This window comes from Aquila chrysaetos, chromosome 1 (genome assembly GCF_900496995.4).
Source record: "Aquila chrysaetos chrysaetos chromosome 1, bAquChr1.4, whole genome shotgun sequence".
Classification (NCBI taxonomy): Eukaryota; Metazoa; Chordata; class Aves; order Accipitriformes; family Accipitridae; genus Aquila; species Aquila chrysaetos.
Genome location: NC_044004.1, coordinates 28,970,568 through 28,985,505, shown reverse-complemented (window position 1 = coordinate 28,985,505; position 14,938 = coordinate 28,970,568). Strand labels below are relative to the sequence as shown.

The 14,938-nt window shown below is 40.7% G+C and overlaps 1 long non-coding RNA gene across 1 annotated transcript; it reads right to left on the bottom strand.

Annotated features, from left to right (window-relative positions):
- Window positions 1–1,182: 1,182 nt before the first annotated feature.
- LOC115342481 lies at window positions 1,183–14,753 on the bottom strand. Its single transcript, XR_003923778.1, has 3 exons — window positions 14,692–14,753; window positions 14,441–14,563; window positions 1,183–1,252 (listed from the first exon to the last, which is right to left on the bottom strand). It is a non-coding gene; the product is annotated as an uncharacterized LOC115342481 (long non-coding RNA).
- Window positions 14,754–14,938: the final 185 nt, after the last annotated feature.

Genomic DNA, 14,938 nt, shown 5'->3' with positions numbered 1-14,938 from the left:
CTTGGAAGAAGGGGCACAACACACTTCCTGAGAGATGACCACAGGAGTCTTTCACCCTCACAGCTATTTCCTGTAACCATGACAGTACAAGTTTATGAAAATAATTATTTTATTGATGGTTTGTTACAGTATAATAAGTATTTTCAGTTGGCTTTGAGGATTTTTACACTGAACGTATCTTTCTTTTCCTCCTAGTTTAGTCCTTAGTTGCTGAAAAATGTGATCTCCCAGCTCAACTCAATGGTACTTTAGCATTGCTGTTTGGAAAGATTTTTAAAAATTAACTTATCATGATCAGTACATTTTAGTAGTGTTCAATTCTAATTGATGCGGCTTGGGTATAGACTTCTACAAAAAAATTTCCTGCCCATAGAAGTCTACCAAACAATATCTTCTAATTCAGAGTTGTATCAAACATATCCATAATAAAGTTTCCTGGTTCCCCTGAAGCACTGAATTAGGATTTTCCATGGAACTATGGAGTCCCTTTTACTTCTTGATGGTGTGCAGCATTATATCCTATAGAAAATTTTGGCTTTGTCATAAGCCATATGAAAGTCAGATATGCCTGTATGAAAGGGAGGCCGCTGCTTGCCAAAATCTGTCTTCAGGCATAAGTGCAGGGGTTTATTCTATATCAAGTCTTCATTCTCTGTGCATTTCAGGGCAGCTTTAGTTTGGACTAGCTGTAGTCCGGTCCCTGGACTGAATGCCCATTAGTGGATGAAATGTTTTAAACGTGCGTTTCTGGAGCTTATCATCTGGTCGGAAAAGGAAGGTGTGAGCTAAGTGTGCCCTGCAGGTCTCCTGCCATTAGGGATGCCTCAGCCCAAAAAGTGTACTTCCAGGGAGGGTGAGGATGTTCTCCTCGGCAAGCCGGTTCCTCTGAGAGCTCTCCCAGCTGAGCCATCCTGGCTTCTGCAGAGCAGCATTGAGCTTCCTCCACTGAACATCTCAAAAATAAGACTACTGAGCTGTTGACTGTTTCCCAAAGGTGGCACGCTATGGAAGTTCAACTCCATTTTGTTCAGCTTGATCACTGGGGACATCTGGGCTCTAAACTGGGGTCTTGAAACAACTGCAAATATCCCGCTGTGTGGAGACAATACTGAAAAGGTCCCTCAGTAGTTGGAGCTTGGGAACAAAGAGGTTTATATGGTACTTTTATTAACCATACAAGGGAGGATCCTTTTTGCCCCATGGGGTGGATGATGGGAACATGTCTGGGACCTGTCTTTCATTGCTTCCAGGACTGAAAAAGATAAACTATTAACAGCAGAACTTCCACTCTCCCACGTGTTACCAACTGAAATGCTCAATAGTTTTACTTGGAGTTTAAGAACTTTAAATTCTGCTTTCTTTGCAGAAGATCTGTTTGTAGGAAAATAAAGCATGCTTTTCCAGGCCACCAATGCAGGAGAATCTTGTCGTAATTTTGATAAAAATTCTCCTTGTGACATAATTCTGGCTTTTGGCAGCTCTTTAACAACCTCTTTTACAAAGAACAGGTGATATAAAAAATGAGCAACCATGGCAAAGAGGCTAACTTTCAAAGTCCAGATATTATCACTGTCATTCACAAACATTTTCTAAAAGCTTTTGCAGGTGATGAGACATCTGGTGGTCTTATTTACAAATGTGGTTCAGACTGCAGCTGCTTCTGCAGCCAGTAAACTTGATTCAAAATACAGCAGTGTGTCTTTCCATCCACTCCAGGGGGGTTTGCTCACTCACTCGGGCTGAGTGAAACCTGGTGGGTACCCAACATGGCTTTTAGGCATCTTGGAGTTTGCTGAGCACCCCAGAATTTAGGCACATGAGTAGATGTGCTGCTTTGCACTTTGGAAATCGGGCTGCTTAGTGCCTAAAAACCTAGGAGGTTAATCTGGAGACTTTTGCCACTAGTTTTCAATATTTTTAAAGAAAATAGACTTCTGCGGTGGCTTCAGTTTCTGCTCTTATGATCTTTTCTTATGGTTATTTTCTCATATTTGTTGTTCAATAATCTTTTTTCTTTAAACCGTAGCTAATGATAATGCCAAATTCCTTTCCCATTCATTTCTACGCTATCTATGAGATAGACATACAACTTGTAAATAAGATTTTTTTAAAGTATTTTCTGGGCTGTGTTATTGAAGGCAGATCTTTTGGGTGGGGAGTAGTTTCATCTTGATTAAGCATATATAAACACTAGTAAACTAAAACAATTGAAATCCACTAGTTCTAACACAGTAGTCGTGACTTTTTTTTCATATTCTGAGGCATGTCGAATGCTTACTAGAAGCAAGACAAGTAATATAATTGCAAAGCATGATTCATAAAACCATCCTGGGCCAGTTGCATGTTCATTTTTCAGCTTCATTATGCATAAACTTTCAGGAGGGAACCTTTTTTTTTACACAAATATTTCCAGTTTATTAAAGATCTTTTTTGCAACGCTCATTTTCATTTGGAATCAGAAAGTGCACACAGTACAAAGATAATGTCCTGCTCAGACAATGTTGGGTAATTAAAAAGAACACAAGATCACTGAGAAAAAGGGAAATTCTTCCTGTTTCCTGCTGGATAAGCTCAGTAGGAGGGAAGACCACAACTTTTAATGAAACTAGGGGGAAAAAAAAATTGCAAAAGTGGTGACTATGCCATGTCTCTCTAGTGATACTTTGTGCCTTCTTAAATGTAGAATGAGGGAAAGTGTATCTGTGATTCTGCTCAAAACAAGAGAAGGGCAGTTGTGTGCCTCACACTGTGCACTTTGTATGTGGAGGTGATGACTGAAAATGCTAGTATTTGTAGTACTGACTGGTTAGAGTAATTGGAAATAGAGACTTGCAGACCCAGGATACTTGTAATGCAAGTGTCCAACTGGACTTGCAGTTTTCCAGTCAGTGGGGAGAATTATTGTGGGAACAGGTACACCAGCCACAGACCAGAAGCAGGAGTGGTGTTAAGTGCAAAAGCAGCATCATTAATTAGCAAAATTGCATTACAGTGTAACAGTGAGCACAGAAAACAGAACGGGAAACCAAGCTCAAGATTTTTGGATTATTCACTGTCAGACATCTGTGCCCCACGGGTTGCTTTTTGTGTGGCTGTGTGGCTTTTTGTACTGCATACACCCCAGCTGAAAGAAAAATGAGAATTAGGATGGGTATACATTTTTTCTTACTTGGCACTGAGAAGGTGACATTTTGCAGTAACTATACTGTTAAGATATATTCAAAATTTTAGATGAAATTTTCAAATTTGTAAAAATTAAGCTAAATGGTTGGATTTGAAAACTATGAAATGAAACCTAGGAACTGTGAAATTACTACCTTCGCAGGTAAAAACCAAACCCTGTTAATATTTATACTTAGAGAAAGGAGGCAGGTAACGAAATAGGTTCACCTGTTTCATCTGCTTAGTGATAATGCTATTATTATTTTATACCTACAGTATTCCCTTGAGTCAAATACAGCTTGTGAGCAGTCGTCTTGGATGGCAGAAAACGGCAAGCTGGAGATGCTTTTAGTGTGCTTTGGGGATTTCAGTGCAGTGGGAAAGCTGCGCAAGCGATTGAGAAGAGCTGTGGAGTGACACACTGAACTTGCGGTTTATCCTGGGATCTGTAGACACTCTGATGCTGCCCCGCACTGAAGAGAGCACCTCACCCTCCCAACTATTTCCCTTTCCTTCGGGTCTCTCAGTAAGCCTCCACACCCTCACTCTTCCCTTAGGAAATAAAAAAGGTACAGCTCAAAACTCATGCCCTCTTTGTGCCCCATTTTTATCCCTCTTTTTATATGTTGTAAAGGTCAATTAAGATCTTCTTAGTGCAGGTTCTACTTTCTTTTAAGAGCCTGTAAAGCACTTAGGACAGTGCTTTTAAAGAATTAATAGTAAATATCAAAACTGTGAATTGAAGTTATTCACCTTTAATAATCAAAGTGAGAAGAGAATATATAGTAAGAGCTATAGGATTCTTTTTGTCCTATAATATCTACAGCCAGCATAATTTAGTGAGTCTTTCATCATGTCAGATAAACACCTGTAACACTCATTTGTAATCCCTTTTTAGATCTCCCAGCCTTGTGTCTACACCGCTCATCCAACATCCTTTCTTAACATTACAGAATTTGCTTCCTCTTGGGGCGTGCAAGTCCAGCACTGCACCCCCCCCGGCAATACACTTCCTGTGCCCCCCCTCCTCGCTCCTTGTGGGAAGCAACTCTGTTGACCTTCCAAGTCCTTCATCCCAGGTGTGGGAGACTCGCAAGCTCTTTCTCCCTCTGATGCTAGCTCAAGAGAAGTAGCAGAGGCTGAAGATTAAGATCTTTGTGCCAGATACTATAGAGATTATCAAAAAAGACAAACCTGGCTTCAGAGAACAAACCATCCAGGATAAGTTAGGAAGACATTCAACAAGTGTTGAGACAGACATGAAGAACGTGAAGGCAGCAGTTAGTCTGTATGCATTTCTATAGTTTAGTGGCCTCCGTGGGCATATTAACTACAAGGAGCCAGTAGTCTTAAGTGTTGCTGAAAAAAGAAAGGCAGTTGTAGACAGCACTGCAGATGTTGGTTTTAAGGAGATGATACTTAAAGAACAGAGATGTATGAAGTGTGATATTGTTATGATTGCTCTTAAAAGGTGTTTCAGGTACTTCCTTTTATACAGTTCCTAAAAACTGAGGTTTGTCAGTGCAGGTGAGATGTCAGAAGCAGGACAGAAAGAGTTAATACCTGATGTATTATTCTGTAGAAATGAAGCACACATATACCTTTCCATTGCAAGCAGCTCCCTTGATTTTAACAGGCTGATGCATACAATGGCAAGTTGCATAAATATTTGTAGGATTGAGACCTTTGCTTCTATGCTTTTTGGGCCTGGTCCTGTCTTTATTTGTATGGGTTTTTTTTTTTTTTTGGTATAAGAAATGAAACACTGGTACTGGAATGGCCCAGAAATTATTTTTCTGATAAATGGAGTTAATTTTCTCCAGCTTTGCCTTTTCATTGTTTTCTGAAGCAGCTCACTGCAAAACCCTATTTAAATTGTCAGGTTAAATAAGTCCTTTTAAAAGTAGTGAGCAGAGAATTATGAGTAGTAGTCTCATACTCAGAAGTATTTTACCACACTGAGCCACTAGAATGCAATGTGTCTCTTTGTCCCATTTCAGTGATGTGATGCACTTGCTATGTACGCTTATGAATCTGTGAGTCACGTATATAAGAGCCTAGCTTGTTTGCTTCTAGCAATAAAGAATCAGAATGGCTGAACTCAGTCACACAAGCAACTTTTCTGGGGATATTTTCACATAAGCGTGTTGATCAAAGCATTCCTTCATCAAGAAGAAAGAAAATACTTAATCAAAATGAACTTTTCTTTGAGAAAAGATAGATTTTGCATTATTTACTCTCAAGAAATTTCAAATTAAAAGATACACCTTTCAAAGCCCTGAGCAACCTGATCTATCTTTGAGGTTAGTGCAGCTCAGAGCAGGAGCTGAACTTGGCTCTGCAGTTGAGCAGGAGGTAGGCTAGGTAACTTCCCCTTCCAATTTCAAGTATTTTGTGATTTTGTTACTCTAAAGGGTGGTAACATCGCTTTCTGCCTCTAGGCACGGTTTTCTTCCATGGAAACCGTAGTTCCAGTTCCTTTGTTAATCTCCAGTAGCCCCTGCTTATTTGCTGTGTTACATTGCTGGGGAGATTGAAGGTCCTAATTAGTTTTTCCGCAAAACTAGTTTTACATTAAAAGTTTTAGGGTTTTGACTTAAGTCTGATTTGGGATGAAAACTGGTGCTGAACATGGGCCTTCTCCATTGGCCAGGGCTTCCAGTTTTAAAATTAGATCTACCTGAAAGTATCCTTAGTGCATTGGAGACCCAGACTCCAAATCACATACTGCTCAAACAGCCAAGTTCAGTAAGAAAAGAAACAGACATTTTGGTTGAGATTGAATAGTACTTGTTTTTTAAGAGGTTGTGCCTGTATATGGTAAGACCCTAAAGAGTAAAAGCTAGAGCAGAGCCAAGAATGGTCATCGCAAATAGAAATGGTTCTTTATCCTCTTGCTGTTGCACCTGCCTCCTGAAAGGTAGGAATTTTGTATTTCCACTCATTATCAAGGTTGTCTGCTGCCTCCAAGGACAAAGGTGACAAGAAGGAAAAATTTGCATTATATTTCAAGAATATATTTACAAAATATTTCACCTCTCACATTTAAAAGTGAGTATTAGAAAAACAGCAAAATATAACAATAAAAGCTGCCAGACTGAAAACTTAGAGGCTGATTTCTTTGCTGATGGCAAATTCCTCTGGAATTCTGTTGAGTGGATTTACAGCCATGAAAATGACAGCATTAGATATGTATCGCCATGTATAGTCATACCTACGCTGGGAGAAAACAAAGTGGGCATGATTTTAACAAATGCAGTAGTCCTACACAACAGCTGCTTGCACACTCCTTTCTTGTCTCAGGAGCACATTTGATGAGCGAGATAGATGCTTCTTGCTTGCTGAAATAAAGAGCACATGTGAATCTCTTCAGCTGGGAGTCACTTTGTCAACAGGGAGGTGTAAGACAACAAGTAATTTTACTTATCTCTTTAACTGATGCAGGAGTGCAGGTCTAAAATCCATGATTTATATATGTCATGTGGGCTGGCAGCAGTCACTGGAAGCGGTCCATAAACTGAGAAATAGATTACGCCCTGTCATTTGTGCTGTTTTTAGCTAGTTGAAAAAAACCCCTAAAATAAAGGCTAAAGTAAGTGCAAAGATAAGAATTGGAAGAAAAAAGACATTGAACACAAAGAAAGAGAACTGGTAAAGATGTGAGATAGAGGTTCCTCAGCCAGATCACAAAACTGGGATGCTAGTAGTTTTTTAGCCCCTGTTGGTGTCTCTTCCCACTGCAGTGGTGGGCACAGGGGCACAGAGGCTCTCGCAGGGATAACTGCTCTGAGAAAAAGCCTGCAGGAGGGATGGCTGAACAACAGGGGGTGTTGGTTTATTTGCTGTTCATGGATTTTGGAAAAGACCGAACTGCTTGTGGCTGCCTTCAAACCCACCTCAGATGGCAAAACCATCCCGACTCCTCTTTTAGGGCAATTAGCAGAACTTGAATGCTCAAGAAGCAGTAAAGGGTGAGATAAGGGGTGAGGAAGCATCCCCTTGTTCACCTGAGCAGTGGCAAGCATTTGTGTGATGTCAACAATATTAGCTTCAGATATTTTCTAATACCATCTCTGGACACAAGTGAAAGAATTTGAAAGAAGACTTAGTTTCATGGGCAGAAGAGGCCAAAAGAAGAAATATCAAGAATATACTTAATTTTATAATTTGGAAGCATTTCCCTCTCATCTCTTCCTACTGTAAGGGATGATTTTTGGATCCTTCTCATGAGTTAACTTCTCATATTCTTAACCTCTCTGTTGTGTCTTCCTTTGTCTTTCCAAGTTTCTCCTTAAGTGACTTGTTCCTTGGTTCAGAGAGTTTCTCTCCCTTCACCTAGCACATTAAGGCTTAAATTTTACTTCAGCTTCTGGACATTATCAAGGTTTTCATTTCAGAAAATCTGCAAAATGTGTTTCGGTATTGTCTCTGTGTTAGACCAATCTGAGGGGTCGGCCACAGGAGTGGCAGCCAAGTCAAATTCCTGTCCACCCCCCTTTGATGAAGGCAAAATGTTGCCTGCCTGTCTGTCAGATGGGGAACTGAGGAATTAGAATATTTGTATAATAGGATAAAAACAACAACAATGAGGCTATAAGAAAACAAAGTACTCTAAATATAGAGAAAAACCCAACACCATAGTAAATTGGGAACTTGGAGTGAAAAATGCTTTCTGGTTCTGATCCAGAATCCCCAGGGTGAGTGGCAGGTTTTTAGTTTACTTCAGTGAATTTTGGAACAGGACCTAAATGACCCTGGTGTCTAAATCATACATAAGTCAGGATAGATTTGTACTTCATCTTTTTGGGCTGTGAGCTGAACCGTACAGCAGGGAAAAGAGCATGTATTGCTCTGGAGTAATAAGACAGGGAAGAAACAGGTGGTTTTCCATGAGATAAGAAAGAGCGCTTGTGAATGCAGACCTCATCCATCCTGTTAAAACCATTCATCTTGTGAAGTCTGCCTCCTGGAATTGTGTATTTGTCTCTGTAAAATATTCAGCTTCCTTCTTGTCCCCTGGGTTTTCCACCCACTGATTTTCACCATCAGTAGTGGAAGTCCTTCATTTCTCATGTCTAAGTGGGTTAAGAGGTCAGGGAGGTGACTGTGGAGGCCTGTTCATATAGACAGTGTGTTGGCTAAGGGGTGTTTATTTCTCAGATAGTGTTAATCTCATGTACTCTGAAGCCTGTGTCCAGCAGAGAAATATTTAGAAAGCTGATTATGTATTAAACATCCAAAATGAGACACAAAGTCGACAAAATGTCTAAACTAACAAGGACATGAGTACTGGTTAAATACTGACCTATTTGATAATAATACTTAGTATTTATGTACTTTACATTTTTAAGCCACTGTGTGCATTTGAACTAAATACCTTCAAATATCCCTGCAATATAGGTAAGCCTCCTCTAAAATTACAGAACAGGAAATTCAGACACAGAGGTCTGGGGATCAAAATTTTAAATGCAGATTTGGGTATTTGGCCTCCACAAAATCTGGGTCACTCTTACATATAAAAGCCTTCGTATATGTTCATGCACTTATTATTAGCTACACTTGTTGAGAAGTTTTGGCCTAAATGACTTAACTACGGTCACAGAAATCAGTGGCAGAGCTGGGAAAGGAACTGAAGAGTGCATTTTCTTTAAAGGTAAAAAGCAACAGAACCATAAAATGATTTCTGGTTTTAAGTGTATTATGCTTTGTGAATTTTATAATTACAATAGTGAATTTATTTTACTTCATTTCATGCTATTCTTGAAAAATTGATTCTAGTGCATAAGACAAGAGATGCTGCAGCTGCACTGGATCAACTCCATGGTGTATTCAGACTAGCACCCTCTGTGACTGTGACCAAGAGGTTATATTTCTACTGCTGCAAAATACTTAGAGTGGACTTGTCACTGTATATCAATTATCTGTTGATCCATCTGTTGATCCATACACTTAGGTAAAAGCAAAAGGGTATTGTACTTCATCAATTATTTTACTTCTTTCACTCGGTATAATAGTAGACTACCCTTGCTTCGTAAGAAACACTCCAAGGATAAGAAATACTCCAAGAAGATTGAAAAGGGTGAGGATCTCCTCAGAGGCCCGAGCTACCTGATCTAACTTTGAGGTTGGCTATGCTTTGAGCAGGTGATTGGACCAATGACTTCCAAAAGTCCCCTCCAAGCTGAATCACACTGCACAGTTTCCCTTTGGTGAAACCATTGTGTGGGAAGGAGAAGAGACTATACAGTGGAGAGCCCGAACTGTGCGAGAGGAGAGCTAGCTCCCCATATAGTTGTAGAACAGGATTATCTTCCTCTTGCTTACCACCAAGGACACACAGCCCCTGCGAGGATACCACTTGTAAGATACCTCTCTGGGTAAGTACTGGAGCAGATCTGGAAACTAGTTATTAAAAGTGGTTAACAAGATATCTTATCTTGCCAAACGGTCTCAGCTGCCATTGCTGTCAGTGGGAGGGAACAGTGCACTATGCTTCCCAAGCAGTTCTCAGCAAATGATATTCAGGGATGCCTTAAATGACTTCACAAAATGCTAAAGTACCACCAGATGCTTCTTAATTTTCTCTTTTCCACCTGCTCATTTTGTCAGTATTTTCTGGGCCTGATGCCTCTGTATCAATGCCTGTAAGACAAAATCAGTCCTCTTGTGCTGCCCACTGCTGCTACAGCAGCCTTTCTTTTCTGGTGATATGAAAATTCCCCTCAGTAACTTTTTGAGATGTGAGTAATGCCACTCCATGCAACAACCACCAGATGGTAATGAAGAGCAGACTGGTTGTGTGTCTTCCGTAGATTAAGTGTATTACCACAATGGCAATTTTTGCCTTTGCAAGCAGAGCTTGCAAGTACAGCTCTAAATGCCAATTTGCTCAGCTGTTTACTGACCCCTGGGCCACTACAAAAGTCTGCTTGGCAGCTCTATTTGCATAAAAAATCATTCTGTTTGTTTTTATACTAAAACATTTTAAAGGGAATATTTTCTACCTAACACATGAATGCTGATATTATTATTTAGTACGGAGATGTTATCATTACATGGAAAGTTTTGACTGTAGTGGGTGTACAACTATACAAGCTGTCCCTTGTAAGAAGTTAGATGCAGAACACCTTTAGGTGACTGTATGCCTTGCTCCTTCTGAAGCCATAGTATTTCTTAAAATGTCATGACAGAAAGGATGTATCTCTTCCAAGTAGAAAGGAAGGTCTCTCTGTTAATGTGTGTGCTTGACATTAGCAAAGAGAGCAGTGGTGGGAAGTGAACCAAACCAAAGCAAACTGTCTCTTCTTAACTGAACATCATTGTCAGTGCAGAGGCGGTGCTGAGCATGGCTCACCAACCCCCCAGCACAGCAACATGAGGGAAGAGCAGCATAAACAGAGCCTCATCAGTACTGCTAGCCCCACAGTTTTGAGAATCAGAAGTCAGCCGCACAGGGGTCATGAGATTCAGAAGTCCCAGTTTTACTTATCTGCATGCAGGATTTTGAGTTCTTTATGCAGTGCCTTGTAAAACACCTAGGTCAAATTTTGGGGGTTTTCTCCCCCATTGTACAATCCAGAGACTTTGCAACTCTCCCTCTCTCTCTTTTAAAGAAAAATAAGGCTCCTCCTGCCTTTGAAAGACCTGGGCAAGCCAAGCACCATGAAGGCAGTGAGAAAATCACTAGAGTTGATGATGCCAATGGCTTCAGTGTGAGTCAGGAGACAGACCTATGGCTCCCACGGCATATTTAACTCATTCCCCAGGCCTCTGCCCATGACTCATACACTTCTGGGATTAATAGACATGTAATGACCGGGAACATGAAGCCTTCCAGGGAGGCAGTTTGTTGGTGCTTCTGCTCTCCTGTTCCCTCTGGGAGCAGGGGCCAGCAGTGGGATGCAGCTGTCTTAAAACTAGGTGGCAGAGTGGGAGGCTCTGCCTGAAAGTGGGAACCTGAAGGAGACCGCAAGTGGGAACACCCAGCCTTCCTCCCCTCTCCTTCTGAGCCACGGCAGCCCCCACGAGCTGCCCCTGCCTCAGCCCCCTGCCCCTCTCTTCAGCCTGCCGCCTCTGAAAGCTGCAGGTTTGCTACCGTTGCTCAGGGCAACCAAAATTTTTGACACATACTGCATTAAACTTGGCAGCCCTGACAGGGGAAGGCAGGGTACAGGGCAGTGGCTTCCCAGATTCCTCCCCACAACCCTGGCTGCCATGTCCTTCACCTCGATGAAGCAGAGACAGCCTCATACTGCTTTTAGAAAAATCTCTGTTCCCCCCTGCATGAAGAGATCTTCTTACCATATTTTTCTGGGGATGCCCATTTTAGAGATGGAAATCAGGAGATCTGCTTTATTCCTCACTCTGCCACTGAGGAGGTGACCGTGACCTGGCCTGATGGCCCCTGCATCTCTAGGCTCCTGCTGCAGATGTGACATGGGTCAGTGACATCCCTGATTATATGAGTGTGTGTGCTGGGGAAGCAGCAGGGTTAGACGAGAAATGAGAGATGGAGGCATAGGAATTCTCTAACGATTTCTTGCTGAGAACACTTTTTGCCCCAAATTGGCAGTTCCTGCAGGGAGTGCTTCCACAAACATGTTTCCATTGCAGTGTGTAGAGTAGCGGTCCCCTTAAATATGAAGCTCACAGTTTACCTCCTTAAACATCCATGTGTCAATCACTAGAATAATCCACATAAATCCTATTGCAATCAGTAATAGCAATATATATATATATGTGTGTATGTATATATATATATTTGGTACTCAAAGGATTTTCTAGCCTTTTTCCAAGCAATCAAGGACATGTGTGTTAAAATAACCATGGTACTGTAGAACAGTCTTGTAAATACCATATGTCAGAGGAAAAAATACACGGCTAAATGCATGTCGGCATCAGTTCCTGCAGTTTCGTAGGAGTTCTCGCCACGGAAGTGAAGCAGAGCTGGACCAGCGGAAGGTTCCGTTCTACACAGAGCTTATTCTGTGCCTTGAAAGGACTGCTGAGGTGGTGATTACTGAACTGACCTGGGACACAGCAGACTGGAATTAAGCTCCTGTTCTGGTGCAGATTTCTTACATGGTGTTATGGTGTTGCATTGTCACTTTTTTTGCATCTCAGTTCCCAGCAAAACAGAAATAATAGTACTTTTTGTGTCCAATCCTTAGTTAGTCTTATCTATCTAGACTGTAAATTCTGGAGAGGAAGAAATGCATCTGGTAACACTCTAACTACAATGAATGCAATGGGATCCTTCTAAAACTGGAGGTAACAACTTTGTGATCAGATACTGAAATGAGAAGCTGGAAAGAAAACTACTAGAACTACAGCAGGGGGAAAAGCTGGACTGGAAGAAGAGCCAGAAAGAGCTTAAGCATCTATCTTACTGCTCCCATAGCAGAACTGAAATTGCAATCAATAGACTCAAAATCCGGACTCCTTAAACATAAGCACTTCCCTAGAGGTGCAATCAAGGCCCACAGTATCCTCGTGTCCCCACCGATTAAAAACTCTTCCCTGAACAGGTAGTTCAGGGTTCTCCTGAGCTCCAGATCAAAGTCTTGATAAAGCCAAGGACAGGTGGGGTTTTTTTTGTAGGTTCCCATGATCTCTTTAATGTGTGTGGATGCAGGAGAGGAGGGGAGTGAAAGACCCCTTGCACACTTGCGGAGGTGCAAGGACGGGAGTGAAAGACCCTCTAATTAGCTGTACAGAAAATGTATTCATATCTTTTCTTGGTCATCTACCAAAAATGGGATTGGGGTATACCTTTTCCAAAGAATGGATATTCAACCCCTGACCTTTAAAAAGGATGTATGTGAAGACAAGCCGTTTGATCAAGACTGTAAGAAACTCTATTGATATGGGCAGAAACTGTAAGAAGTCCAAGAAATCAATGACTTAGCTATTCAGATAAAGAAACATTTAGGTGCTTGGCAGTGACCCCAGTTTTATCTCCTCTTTTCTAAGTGTTAGAGGCTTTTAACTATGCAATATATAGTTGGGCAATAAAGATTTTCGCAGTCTTTTCCATATAAGCTTCTCTATCTTCATGGATTTGATGCCAGGACTATATCAGGTCAAAATCAGCTGAATAATCAAATCTGCTGGGGAAAAGGATGTAACCTATAATTTACCTATATAACCTGTTTGTTGGTGGAGGCTATAGTTTACCAAAAAAAAAAATATATATTGAAAGGTTAGATAATGCCTTCCACAAGAAAAGTACCGGCTTCCTTTTTCTTTACACTTAATCTGATGGTAAAGTAGAAATGAGAAGAGTGATGAAAAACTTTTCTGCTTCTCTGTGTGTTGTGATAAATACAAAATGATCAAGCTATACTTGAAGATCCATAGCTTTCGATAAAACTGCTTTTGAGGCTTGGCCAGAATGTCTGCTTCATAAAAAATTATTAGGAGGATACATCAGCATAGGGGCAGTTAAAAAAAAAAAAAGTATTTAAGATATTCAAGTGCTTTCTGAGCATATGGAGCTGGGCAAAAATAGTCCCCTTCTTACAATAGTCCACGATGGGTGAGATTTCTTTGGAGAAATCTTGGAAGAATTGGTGGTAAAAGCTGGAGAAGCTGAGAAAACGCCGAATTCAGCAAACATTTTTAGGCACCATCAATCCAGCCTGTGACCACTAAATCCTTCTTGGAGTCATCAAGTTCTTTTAGAGACATGATATAACCCAGAAATTCTCTGAAGTGATCAAAGACCATTTGAAGCAGTATTTTTAAAATCAGCATACATCTGCTGGTGACAAAGAAACACCCTGGGAGTTTCTGTATGTGTCTATGCTACAAATACATTACAAAGGAATAAAGAATATCTCTTAAGATGCAATTCAAAAAATGTTGAAATTAGCCAGGGCAATGCATATATCATAAGGTATAAACAAGTACTCAGAGGTGATAGATCTGGCTTACAGGACTGTTTACTGTTATTTTCAACTGATTTATGTTTCCTTCAAGCCTAGTTTTGTAAAAGTTTCAGCAATATACAAATGACACAGTTTTTCAGATACCAAGGACAAAAATCTGGTTTTGGTATTAATCTTACTGAGTTCTTGATAGTCATCGCTGGATCTAAGGGAGATATTAACCACTGATAAATTTGAGAAGTGTTAGAATTCATTTTCTTGATTTAGAGAAAGTGATTTCTCATTTAGTTTTAGCACTTGTAGGGAGTAAATGCACCCAGATGTCACCTGGATCCTACATCAATACAACCTGCGGCAGGGAGGGTGTGACAGAAGGGCACTATGTCTACCTTTTCTTAGAAAAAACAACATGAGTATCTTCTTAGAAGCCGTGAGTACTTCTCGCCTGGTACCCTGGCATGGCACGTCCACAAATCTTTCAACTTGATGTTACCTTTACTGAAGTACCTGTACTGAAGAGACAAAAGCAATCAATAATATTATTATTTGTTCTAAAGAACCTGAGAATCATTCAAAGACCAGCTCAGTTCCTAAAATTGCTAGAAAGAGGGATAACGGAGTGAGTTTCTTTGATTTTTACCTGTAGCAGAACTACTGGACATACAGCATCCAAGTTCCTTATGACTCCAGGCATGGATCTGAGAGGGGGTTGTGATAACATTTCTCAGGACATTCACGTGGGGAAATCATTACCAGTGAATACCACTTGACTTTTCTATTTCAGTTCGCACAGGTGTCTATACATATGCAGAAGGTAATAACACAATCTAAACCCAAGGGTGTCCCCAGCTTTGCCAGGGTGTTGTTGGCTTTCTTCCACGGCAGCT